At 42.5% G+C, this 12,655-nt stretch overlaps 1 protein-coding gene across 2 annotated transcripts in view; it reads right to left on the reverse strand.

The window, feature by feature from the left end:
• LOC138966732 (high affinity 3',5'-cyclic-AMP phosphodiesterase 7A-like) overlaps positions 1–12,655 on the reverse strand; it is a 117,346-nt gene that overhangs the window by 79,452 nt on the left and 25,239 nt on the right. The gene's annotated exons all lie outside the window — the stretch shown is intronic.

Consider the following 12,655-nt stretch of genomic DNA (forward strand, 5'->3'; position numbering starts at 1 on the left):
AGTGGTTCACTACCTTATTTTGGTCACATTTCATAAGGGTCAAAGTGACCTTGACCTTGATCATATGTGACCAAATGTGTCTCATGATGAAAGCATAACATGTGCCCCACATAATTTTTAAGTTTGAAACAGTTATCTTCCATAGTTCAGGGTCAAGGTCACTTCAAAATATGTATACAATCCAACTTTAAAGGACCCTTGCGACCTTGACCTTGAAGCAAGGTCAACCAAACTGGTGTCCAAAGATAGGGCTTACATTGCCCTGTATAGCATACATAGCTAAGGTTGCCATTCTCGATAACTACAGAAAAAAATGCGAAAATGTGAAAAATGGTCGTTTTTAAGACAACAATTACGGCCCCTGTGACCTTGAACTTGAAGTGAGGTCAAGTTGCCGCACATGCTTTTTGAGATCTTGTAACCCTACACCATCAGGCCACATCAGGTGTTGATAGACTTAATAGTGTCCAAGAAATATCCAACGTTAAAGTTTTCCGGACGGACGCCGGGACGGACGGACGGACGGACGGACGGACGACTCGGGTGAGTACATAGACTCACTTTTGCTTCGCATGTGAGTCAAAAATGATTTTCGAGAATCGGCCATATGCAGTAGCAATGGGATTAAGGGGTGAGATAGGGTTGAGCTTACATTTCAAAGTTATTGCATGCCATACAGATTAAGAATAAGAACATTTGCTGAACACTCTCTCATAGAAGATATTGTTTGGTGATGACTACAAAGATGATGATGTGACAGTCATAATGATGATGGTGACCCATCACAAATACATCGAAGCAGACGGTTGTATGTGCCGGTGTGACTATTCCCCTATCTATGCACACTCAAGTACTGGTGCTCGCTCTGTCTGTCTGTCTGTCTGTCTGTCTGTCTATCTGACACACACACACACACACACACACACACATACACACACACACACACCATATTGTATGTGATCGCGAGTTGGCCAGTTTGGGGTCAAATCATCCCCACAAGAAAATAAATCGGAGTTCTTCGTCTACTTTCTCTGTCCTTTATTTACGTAGTGGAAGTGGAATTTTCTTTGGTGACAAAGTTGCTTCCGCTCTCACAGAACACTCTTACTGCAATAAATCAAAACCACCTGAAAAATCAATAGTGCTATGAAGATCAACACATGTGCCCAGACAGCAAGTCGGCTAGCGAACCAGATTTCACAAATATGGAAAAAACGCAAGATGTCAACAGCGTAAGAAAATACATCCAAAAGATGATAACGCGGATCGAACATTTCTTCCAATGCTTCCCAACTTCATGGTCTCTGCACTGCCACCGCAAACCCCCTCCTCACTTCACTGGTCGTAACCCTTTTTACATTTAGTCAAGTTTTGACTAAATGTTTTAACGTAGAGGGGGGAATCGAGACGAGGGTTGTGGTGTGTGTGTGTGTGTGTGTGTGTGTGTGTGTGTGTGTGTGTGTGTGTGTGTGTGTGTGTGTGTGTGTGTGTGTGTGTGTGTGTGTGTGTGTGTAGAGCGATTCAGACCAAACTATTGGGCCGATCTTTATGAAATTTGACATGAGAGTTCCTGGGAATGATATCCCCGGACGTTTTTTTCTTTTTTTCGATAAATACCTTTGATGACGTCATATCCGGCTTTATGTAAAAGTTGAGGCGGCACTGTCACACCCTCATTTTTCAATCAAAGTGATTGAAATTTTGGCCCAGCAATCTTTGACGAAGGCCGGACTTCGGTATTGCATTTCAGCTTGGTGGCTTAAAAATTAATTAATGACTTTGGTCATTAAAAATCTGAAAATTGTGAGAAAAAAAAAGTGTTTTTAAAACGATCCAAATTTACGTTTATCTTATTCTTCATCATTTTCTGATTCCAAAAACATATAAATATGTTATATTCCGATTAAAAACAAGCTCTGAAAATTAAAAATATAAAAATTATTATTAAAATACAATTTCCGAAATCGATTTAAAAACAATTTCATCTTATTCCTTGTGGGTTCCTGATTCCAAAAACATATAGATGTGATATGTTTGGATTAAAAACACGATCAGAAAGTTAACAAGTCGCGTAAGGCGAAAATACAATATTTAGTCAAGTAGCTGTCGAACTCACAGAATGAAACGCAATGCCATTTTACTCGTAGCATCGTCAGGCCACCGCTCATGGCAAAGGCAGTGAAATTGACAAGAAGAGCGGGGTAGTAGTTGCGCTAAGAAGGATAGCACGCTTTTCTGTACCTCTCTTTGTTTTAACTTTCTGAGCGTGTTTTTAATCCAAACATATCATATCTATATGTTTTTGGAATCAGGAACCGACAAGGAATAAGATGAAAGTGTTTTTAAATTGATTTGGACAATTTAATTTTGATAATAATTTTTATATATTTAATTTTCAGAGCTTGTTTTTAATCCGAATATAACATATTTATATGTTTTTGGAATCAGCAGATGATGGAGAATAAGATCAACGTAAATTTGGATCGTTTTATAAATTTTTTTTTTTTTTTTACAATTTTCAGATTTTTAATGACCAAAGTCATTAATTAATTTTTAAGCCACCAAGCTGAAATGCAATACCGAACCCCGGGCTTCGTCGAAGATTACTTAACCAAAATTTCAACCAATTTGGTTGAAAAATGAGGGCGTGACAGTGCCGCCTCAACTTTCACGAAAAGCCGGATATGACGTCATCAAAGACATTTATCAAAAAAATGAAAAAAACGTTCGGGGATTTCATACCCAGGAACTCTCATGTCAAATTTCATAAAGATCGGTCCAGTAGTTTAGTCTGAATCGCTCTACACACACACACAGACAGACAGACAGACAGACAGACACACGCACATACACCACGACCCTCGTTTCGATTCCCCCTCGATGTTAAAATATTTAGTCAAAACTTGACTAAATATAAAAAGAATAGAGATAAAGAAAAGCGTGCTATCCTTCTCAGCGCAACTACTACCCCGCTCTTCTTGTCAATTTCACTGCCTGTGCATCCAGCGGTGGACTGACGATGCTACGAGTATACGCTCTGGCTGTAAAAATGCAGTGAGTTCAGTTTCATTCTGTGAATTCGACAACTTGACTAAATGTTGTAATTTCGCCTTACGTGACTTGTTTTTTAATTACATTTAGTCAAGTTTTGACTAAATGTTTTAACGTAGAGGGGGGAATCGAGACGAGGGTTGTGGTGTGTGTGTGTGTGTGTGTGTGTGTGTGTGTGTGTGTGTGTGTGTGTGTGTGTGTGTGTCTGTCGGTCTGTCTCTGTGTGTGTGTAGAGCGATTCAGACCAAACTACTGGGCCGATCTTTATGAAATTTGACATGAGAGTTCCTTTGGAATGATATCCCCGGACGGTTTTTTTTTTTCGATAAATACCTTTGATGACGTCATATCCGGCTTTTTGTAAAAGTTGAGGCGGCACTGTCACACCCTCATTATATTTAGTCAAGTTTTGACTAAATATTTTAACATCGAGGGGGAATCGAAACGAGGGTCGTGGTGTATGTGCGTGCGTGTGTGTGTGTGTGTGTGTGTGTGTGTGTGTGTGCGTGTGTGTGTGTGTGTAGAGCGATTCAGACTAAACTACTGGACCGATCTTTATGAAATTTGACATGAGAGTTCCTGGGTATGAAATCCCCGAACGTTTTTTTCATTTTTTTGATAAATGTCTTTGATGACGTCATATCCGGCTTTTCGTGAAAGTTGAGGCGGCACTGTCACGCCCTCATTTTTCAACCAAATTGGTTGAAATTTTGGTCAAGTAATCTTCGACGAAGCCCGGGGTTCGGTATTGCATTTCAGCTTGGTGGCTTAAAAATTAATTAATGACTTTGGTCATTAAAAATCTGAAAATTGTAAAAAAAAAATAAAAATTTATAAAACGATCCAAATTTACGTTTATCGTATTCTCCATCATTTGCTGATTCCAAAAACATATAAATATGTTATATTCGGATTAAAAACAAGCTCTGAAAATTAAATATATAAAAATTATTATCAAAATTTTTTTTTCGAAATCAATTTAAAAACACTTTCATCTTATTCCTTGTCGGTTCCTGATTCCAAAAATATATAGATATGATATGTTTGGATTAAAAACACGCTCAGAAAGTTAAAACGAAGAGAGGTACAGAAAAGCGTGCTATCCTTCTCAGCGCAACGAATACCCCGCTCTTCTTGTCAATTCCACGGGCACTGCCTTTGCCACGGGCGGTGGAGTGACGATGCTACGAGTATACGGTCTTGCTGCGTTGCGTTGCGTTCAGTTTCATTCTGTGAGTTCGACAGCTACTTGACTAAATATTGTATTTTCGCCTTACGCGACTTGTTTTTCAATCAAATTGATTGAAATTTTGGCCCAGCAATCTTCGACGAAGGCCGGACTTCGGTATTGCATTTCAGCTTGGTGGCTTAAAAATTAATTAATGACTTTGGTCATTAAAAATCTGAAAATTGTATAAAAAAAGATTGTTTTTAAAACGATCCAAATTTACGTTTATCTTATTCTTCATCATTTTCTGATTCCAAAAACATATAAATATATTATATTCGGATTAAAAACAAGCTCTGAAAATTAAAAATATAAAAATTATTATTAAAATAAAATTTCCGAAATCGCTAAAAACAATTTCATCTTGTTCCTTGTGGGTTCCTGATTCCAAAAACATATAGATGTGATATGTTTGGATTAAAAACACGCTCAGAAAGTTAAAAAGAACAGAGATAAAGAAAAGCGTGCTATCCTTCTCAGCGCAACTACTACCCCGCTCTTCTTGTCAATGTCACTGCCTGTGCATCGAGCGGTGGACTGACGATGCTACGAGTATACGCTCTTGCTGTAAAAATGCAGTGAGTTCAGTTTCATTCTGTTAGTTCGACAGCTTGACTAAATGTTGTAATTTCGCCTTACGCGACTTGTTTCGTTTGTGGTTATAAAGATTCGTCTAGAAGGCAGAGGGGGCTTTGTATAGTTGTTCATATGTTTGAGTAAGAGAATGCATGTTTGGATTTTCAGTACAGTGCATTAATAAAAACATCAACAAAGCATGAATACATTCGCACAATATCAATCATATGTACACATATATTTATCCCATCCCCCTGCCCACACACGCACATATACACACTGCCAAAGCCACCGAGCTCCCCGCTTGTCAACCAATGCCACCTTGAAAGAGAAAACAGCTTCACGCATTGCAGAAATCCCTTTCTATCTACTTCTCCTTGGCATAGCCCCCATTGCTTTTGAACGGCAGCTAAAACAGCTCTATTGCGTCCCAAAATAGTACAGCCAAAACATGCATGGGACCCGAAATATGGTCAAACTACAATCTGCTCTAGCTAGCATCGAGGAGGGCCTGGAGAGAAAGCGACACCGAGAGAGAGGGGGGAAAAGACAGACAGGGTGTAAAAATGGCAGAGGTCTATATTGTATATATATATATATATAAAAACACACACTTACGGATTGGCAACAGCAGTGAACACTTACAGAGTAGAGGCAGCCCATCGTGCAGGCCGGCACCACTAGCACCATCAGTCTATACAGTAAAGTCTCAGAGGCGGGAGAGTAGACAGACACGGACCCCGACTTTAAAATGCCTTTCTCGCGGCCACCACCGATTTCTTGTCACTAGATCGTGATGAAAAGCGGCACTCGTCACCACAGAAACCTTTATTCCGGGTAGGAGGCTCACGTACGTCGACTTGTCCATTGTAACGTGCGCCCGCAGTTGTCGTCGTAGCCGCTGTCTCTCCGATAAAGCCGCTACAGTACCACACACTGACGTCAACGCCGGGAACATCCTTCATGTTCAATTAGACAAAAGAAGCGAAATCTTCACTTCACTCAGGGTGCTCCCCCGGCTCCAAGAAGATTCCATGTATCCTAGGTCCAAGGGGGGAGGAGGGAGGACATATATATATGTAATGTATGTGGGTCTCCATGGTGTGAGCACTGCTGCTCACTAGTGGTGACGCCGGTGGCACGAGCTGAGCATCACCCCCGCTGTCTCTCCTTGTCTGCCTGCAGTAAGCAAGTCAGTCACCGAGCAGACCCCGTGCGGCCCTGTGTCCGTCCCCCTCCCAGCGCTGCCCTACAACTCTGTCGCCGACACCTAGAGAAGCGCACTGTCACAGAAGTGTATCCCATTATGTCCAGCACTGCAGAATGTGATCAATCAATGCAAGAAGAGAGTCTGGGACACACACAGTGAAGGAAATAGAGAGAAAGCTGCAAGGAGAGAGGGAAGTGTGTGTGAGTTCACTGGCTGTTGCAAGCCACTAGTGACTGCTGTTGCAAGCCACTAGTGTGTGTGTGTGTACGGGGGAGGAGAGTAGGCTCCCTGCCGTCGACCTGACCGGCTGTCGTTAATGACGCTCGGAGGCTGAGCTGCTAGCTGCTTGCTGCAACAGGTGTCTTGTCCTACGATATGGCAATGGCTCAAAAACGGGCTGCAATTATTGACAGCAAAACTGAAAACCCCAACACCATTGAAAATAACCATACATACCCGACAGAGCTTAGACAAAACTGTGTGGGCTGAATTGGTTATACCAGCAGCCCTCTGCCCCCCCCCCCCCCCCCCCCCTTGACATAAAAGCGTTTCCATTGGCTTCTTCTATATCTATCTATATATATATATATATATATATATATATATACTAGATGATTACCCGCTTCGCCGGGTACCGGCGAGCCGGGAAGAAGTAGAGCCGAATACCAGGCTGCGCCTGGGACCCGGCTTTGCCGGGTGTACGCCGGCTTCGCCGGCGCACGAAGGAAAGGAGATCAACGCGCAAAACACTGGAGACCTTCTAAAAATAGTAACGTAGTAACAGGAATATGGATTGACGCCACACGGAGGAAGGGAGATAATCGCGGCTGAAAACACTGGAGAAGATAAGGAAGAGTTACTGGTAGTGGATCCCGACAAACAAACAAAAAAACAAAAAAAATCGGTTCAGCGCGCACAGCGCTGCGCGCTAAGAGCACGTGTTGAAATATCTCATCGATGAGGTTGTGTCCGGGGTGTAGCTGAATACGGTGTCCAAATTTGAAAAAGATCCACCGAGAACTTTGGCCGTGCATCGCGAACAGACAGACAGACATACACTAGTCGTATATATATATAGATACGACTAGTGTCTGTCTGTCTGTTCGCGATGCACTCGATGGATCTGTTTCAAATTTGGTGGGCATATTCAGGTACACCCGGGACACAACCTGGTCGATGAGATATTTCAACACGTGCTCTCAGCGCGCAGCGCTGTGCGCGCTGAACCGATTTTTTGTTTGTTTGTCTGGATCCACTACCAGTAACTCTTCCTTATCTTCTCCAGTGTTTTCAGCCGCGATTATCTCCCTTCCTCCGTGTGGCGTCAATCCATATTCCCGTTACTACGTTAAAGCCGGGTCCCAGGCGCAGCCTGGTATTCGGCTCTACTTCTTCCCGGCGAAGCCGGTACCCGGCGAAGCGGGTAATCATCTAGTATATATTAACAAATCTCGGAAGAAAGTCTCTGCTGACTTTCAATTGTTTCTTTCACAATTTACCTTGCGATACGTCCCCCACAAAGGGACTTTGCTCTGTAAATCTCGGTCCCCCTTGAGGAGGGTCTGATGCTCCCAATAGGCTGTCTGTGAAGGGATACTTATTTCTCTCTCTATCTCTGCTAAGAGATTTTAACAAATCTCGGAAGAAAGTCTCTGCTGACTTTCAATTGTTTCTTTCACAATTTCTGATGTTTTATAATGTGGTCACCGTGAAAGTTGCATCGCCTTTAAAGCGATCCAATTGAATAAAGCAGAAAACTTCTTCTTTACCAAGTCCTGTGTTGAACAGCAGTGAAAAGTTGACCGCTTTTCCTGTTTAATTAACCTTTTCAAAATTAGATCTAACTTGTTCGCGTATCCATTTCTGGATCTGCAGGCTGGTACAGAGTTACCTCCCTTTAGGCTTTTTCAAATTTCCCTTGTTTTAACCTAATTTCTTGGTTAAAACTTGTCTAAATTTCTAAATTCTTTCTTAATAAATATCAATTCTACACTTTGGCCTTAAATCAAAGTGTTTCCCTTCACAGATATCCTCTTGGGGTTGTCAGATGAGGGTAGTCTCCCATGCCAACAGAAGCTACCATTCAGAGAATGGTTTGCTTCTTAGTTGGATACCATGGGTTGACAACTCTCGCCATCAGTACCACCTGACCACTGATGAGACACAATAGTGTCGAAACACGTGTCTGGTCTAGGTACAAATACAATGGTCCTCCTCAGGACTAGATTACCTTGCGATACGTCCCCCACAAAGGGACTTTGCTCTGTAAATCTCGGTCCCCCTTGAGGAGGGTCTGATGCTCCCAATAGGCTGTCTGTGAAGGGATACTTATTTCTCTCTCTATCTCTGCTAAGAGATTTTAACAAATCTCGGAAGAAAGTCTCTGCTGACTTTCAATTGTTTCTTTCACAATTTCTGATGTTTTATATATATATATACGACTTGTGTCTGTCTGTCTGTCTGTCTGTGTGTGTGTGTTCGCTATGCCAAGCCAAAGTTCTCGATGGATCTGCTTCAAATTTGGTGGGCATATTCAGGTAGACCCCGGACACAACCTGGTCGATGAGAATTTTCAACACTGCTCTCAGCGCGCAGCGCTGAACCGATTTTGGTTTTTCTGTTCATCTTCCCAGATCCATTCCCACTAACTCTTCCTTATTTTCTCCAGTGTTTTGCGTTTATCTCCCTTCCTTCGTGTGGCGTCAATCCATATTCCCGTTATTACTACGTTACTATTTATAGAATGTCACTGCACTGTCCAGAACGCTTTCCTTGCACCCGTAAGTTGTCCTCACTGTAAAAGTGCAAAGGTCGAATCAATTTATAGCCACGCGAAAAATACACTGTCATCTATCTCTATATATTTATAGATATAGATATATATATATACGGCTTCTCTCTGTGTGTGTGTGTGTGTGTGTGTGTGTGTGTGTGTGTGTGTGTGTGTGTGTGTGTGTGTGTGTGTGAGGAGGCAACACCTGTGGATTGTACAGTTCTGTTTGTGATGGGGTCTGGCGGCTTTTGTCTGTTTGTATGTTCTGACCTTTGAGAAGCCATAACAGTTAATATAGGGCTTTGAAATAAGCTCTAAAATTCTCAATCCCGTTTGACAGGACTTCGCCTTCAAAGGTGATTGTGGTGTTTCGGCACTCGGTTACATTTGACGTCGTCGACAGGGATGGGACTCGACATGATATGTTCAAGAATGGCATTATGGCCACTGAATCATTTTCGTGCTCTTCCCATTCCACCAACCTGGGAGGGACCTAAGCTTGGCGGGTCCATGGTTCGGAACTTTGGGGACAAAGTACATTCAAAAGGGGTCGAGTGTGACAGGGAGACTACCGTCGCCCTTCACAGCAGACTCTGCAGAGTTGTTCGCCTTAGAAGTTGTGGGCTTTCCTTGCATGTACCCGTAAGTTGTCCTCACTGTACAAATGCAAAGGTCGAATCTATTTATCGAAAAATCCACTGTCATCTATCTCTATCTATATATACGACTTGTGTCTGTCTGTCTGTCTGTGTGTGTGTGTGTGTGTGTGTGTGTGTGTGTGTGTGTGTGTGTGTGTGCGCGATGCACGGCCAAAGTTCTCGATGGATCTGCTTCAAATTTGGTGGGCATATTCAGGTACACCCGGGACAGGACAGAACCTCGTCGATATTTCAACACGTGCTCACAGCGCGCAGCGCTGAACCGATTTTGGTTCCACCTCAGCTACCCGGGCCCCCATACCGACACACCAAAGCCGCTAGACCACATCACAACGCCAAAGTTCTCGGTGGACACCGTATTCAGCTACACCCCGGACACAATATCATCGATGAGATATTTCAACACGTGCTCTCAGCGCGCAGCGCTGAACCGATTTTGGTTTTTCTGTTCATTTCACCATTCCCAGTAACTCTTCCTTATCTTCTCCAGTGTTTTGCGTTTATCTCCCTTCCTTCGTGTGGCTTCAATCCATATCCCCGTTTCTACGTTACTATTTTTAGAATGTCACTGCGCTGTCCAGAACGCTTCCCTTGCACCCGTAAGTTGTTCTTACTGTCAAAGTGAAAAGGTCGAATCAATTTATAGCCACGCGAAAAATACACTGTCACCTATCTCTATATATTTATAGATATAGATATACATATATATATATACGGCTTCTCTGTGTGTGTGTGTGTTTGTGTGTAAGCAACACCTGTGGATTATAGAGTTCTGTTTGTGATGGGGTCTAGCGGCTTTTGTCTGTCTGTATGTTCTGGCATTTGAGAAGCCACAACAGATAATATAGGGCTTTGAAATAAGCTCTAAAATTCTCAATCCCGTTTGACAGGACTTCGCCTTCAAAGGTGATTGTGGTGAACCGCCACGCTGTCTGTCTCTGTCTCGCGATTCACCCCGTTTATCTCCCTTCCTTCGTGTGGCTTCAATCCATATTCCCGTTTCTACGTTACTATTTTTAGAATGTCACTGCGCTGTCCAGAACGCTTCCCTTGCACCCGTAAGTTGTTCTTACTGTCAAAGTGAAAAGGTCGAATCAATTTATAGCCACGCGAAAAATACACTGTCACCTATCTCTATATATTTATATACATATATATATATACGGCTTCTGTGTGTGTGTGTGTGTGTGTGTGTGTTTGTGTGTGTGTGTAAGCAACACCTGTGGATTATAGAGTTCTGTTTGTGATGGGGTCTAGCGGCTTTTGTCTGTCTGTATGTTCTGGCATTTGAGAAGCCACAACAGATAATATAGGGCTAAGAAATAAGCTCTAAAATTCTCAATCCCGTTTGACAGGACTTCGCCTTCAAAGGTGATTGTGGTGAACCGCCACGCTGTCTGTCTCTGTCTTGCGATTCACCCCGGCGAAGCCGGGTATTCCTCTAGTATATTTATATATAGATAGATATATACGGCTTCGGTGTCTGTGTCTGTGTGTGTGTGTGTGTGTGTGGAGGCAACACCTGTGGATTGTAGAGTTCTGTTTGTGATGGGGTCTGGCGGCTTTTGTCTGTCTATATGTTCTTGCCTTCCTTTGAGTGGGCACAAACTGGTGGATGAAAATGTTCACACGTGCTCTAAGACGGCGAACCGCCACGCTGTCTGTCTCTGTCTCGCGATTCACCCGGCAAAGCCGGGTATTCCTCTAGTCTATATCTATATACGGCTTGTGTGTGTCTGTCTGTGTGTTCGCTATGCACGGCCAAAGTTCTCGATGGATCTGCTTCAAATTTGGTGGGCATATTCAGGTAGACCCCGGACACAATCTGGTCGATGAAAATTTTCAACACGTGCTCTCAGCGCGCAGCGCTGAACCGATTTTGGTTTTTATGGTTTTTCTGTACATCCATTCCCAGTAACTCTTCCTTATCTTGTCCAGTGTTTTGCGCGTTTATCTCCCTTCCTTCGTGTGGCGTCAATCGCGTACGGTGCGCCACTCACCCGGTACCCGGCGAAGCCGGCGTACGGTGCGCCACTCACCCGGCTTTGCCGGGTATTCGGCTCTACTTCTTCCCGGCAAAGCCGTGTATCCCGGCGAAGCCGGTACCCGGCGAAGCGGATAATCATTTAGTCGGCTATATATATGATTATATTCTCATGTGATCCCACTAGGGGTTTCATGAAACTAGGGATTGCATTGTTTTCCTTTCATGCTTCTTTGGCAGCCTTGTCTTGGTTCTGTGCAAATGTCCCAGCATTAAACTTAAAGAGTATGAGCTAGTTGTGTTATCTTAGAAACAGTTTTGTTGCATATATGCATGTTCCATTTGTTTCTTGTAAAAGCCCAATCCGTCTTGGTTTACAGAATTATGACATCTTTCATTAAAACAGCAATACTAACCTGATAGAACACACTCCCAAAAGCAATATATGAAAATGTGTTCAAGTGGTATCTCTGGTGTTTATCAATTCATCTTTGTAAATGTTGCATACTAATACCTAAGATGAGCTTTCATGTAAAGTTTTAGAAAAACATCTTTACTTTTTTTTAAATTAATCATAATGACAAAAAACAGTTCAAACGTGATAATAATTTTGCCCTCCTCTTAATTAGTATGCAATACCAATAAAATTTGATATCCTCATGTAAACATGGTTGATAAATGCAACTATGCCAGAGAGAACACTTTATATATGATGGGGTGGTTACAAGACCAAATTGTGTGAGTATTATTTTTCTTTCTGTAAAGTATTTCACATCATTAAATACCCGAGAGAGGAGCACAAATGGTGTTTGTCCCTAAACCACAAGCAGCTTCAGTCAATGAACAATTTTTTTTATTGGATTTGGCCAAAAATGTGAAAACAAAATTGAGAATATTTTGCTAAAACTTTGAATACAAGCTCCATCTTGTGTGAGACGATGACTGTCTATTGCATTGTTGCGCGTCTTGTTGGACTGTTTTGCGAGTTGTTGCGTTGTGGCGCACTAATAAGACGTGTGCAAGAGATATCACGTGAGACTGCGAGACTCGAAAGAGATCTCAGCAGTCGAGCGAGAACAGTGAGAAAGTAAAGAACAAGAAACGACTTGCTCGACTCAATCTTTTTATTTGGTTTGACTGAGAAGATTCGACCAACGAACAAGAGAGCAACAAC

The sequence above is a fragment of the Littorina saxatilis genome, linkage group LG5 (genome assembly GCF_037325665.1).
Source record: "Littorina saxatilis isolate snail1 linkage group LG5, US_GU_Lsax_2.0, whole genome shotgun sequence".
Lineage (NCBI taxonomy): Eukaryota > Metazoa > Mollusca > Gastropoda > Littorinimorpha > Littorinidae > Littorina > Littorina saxatilis.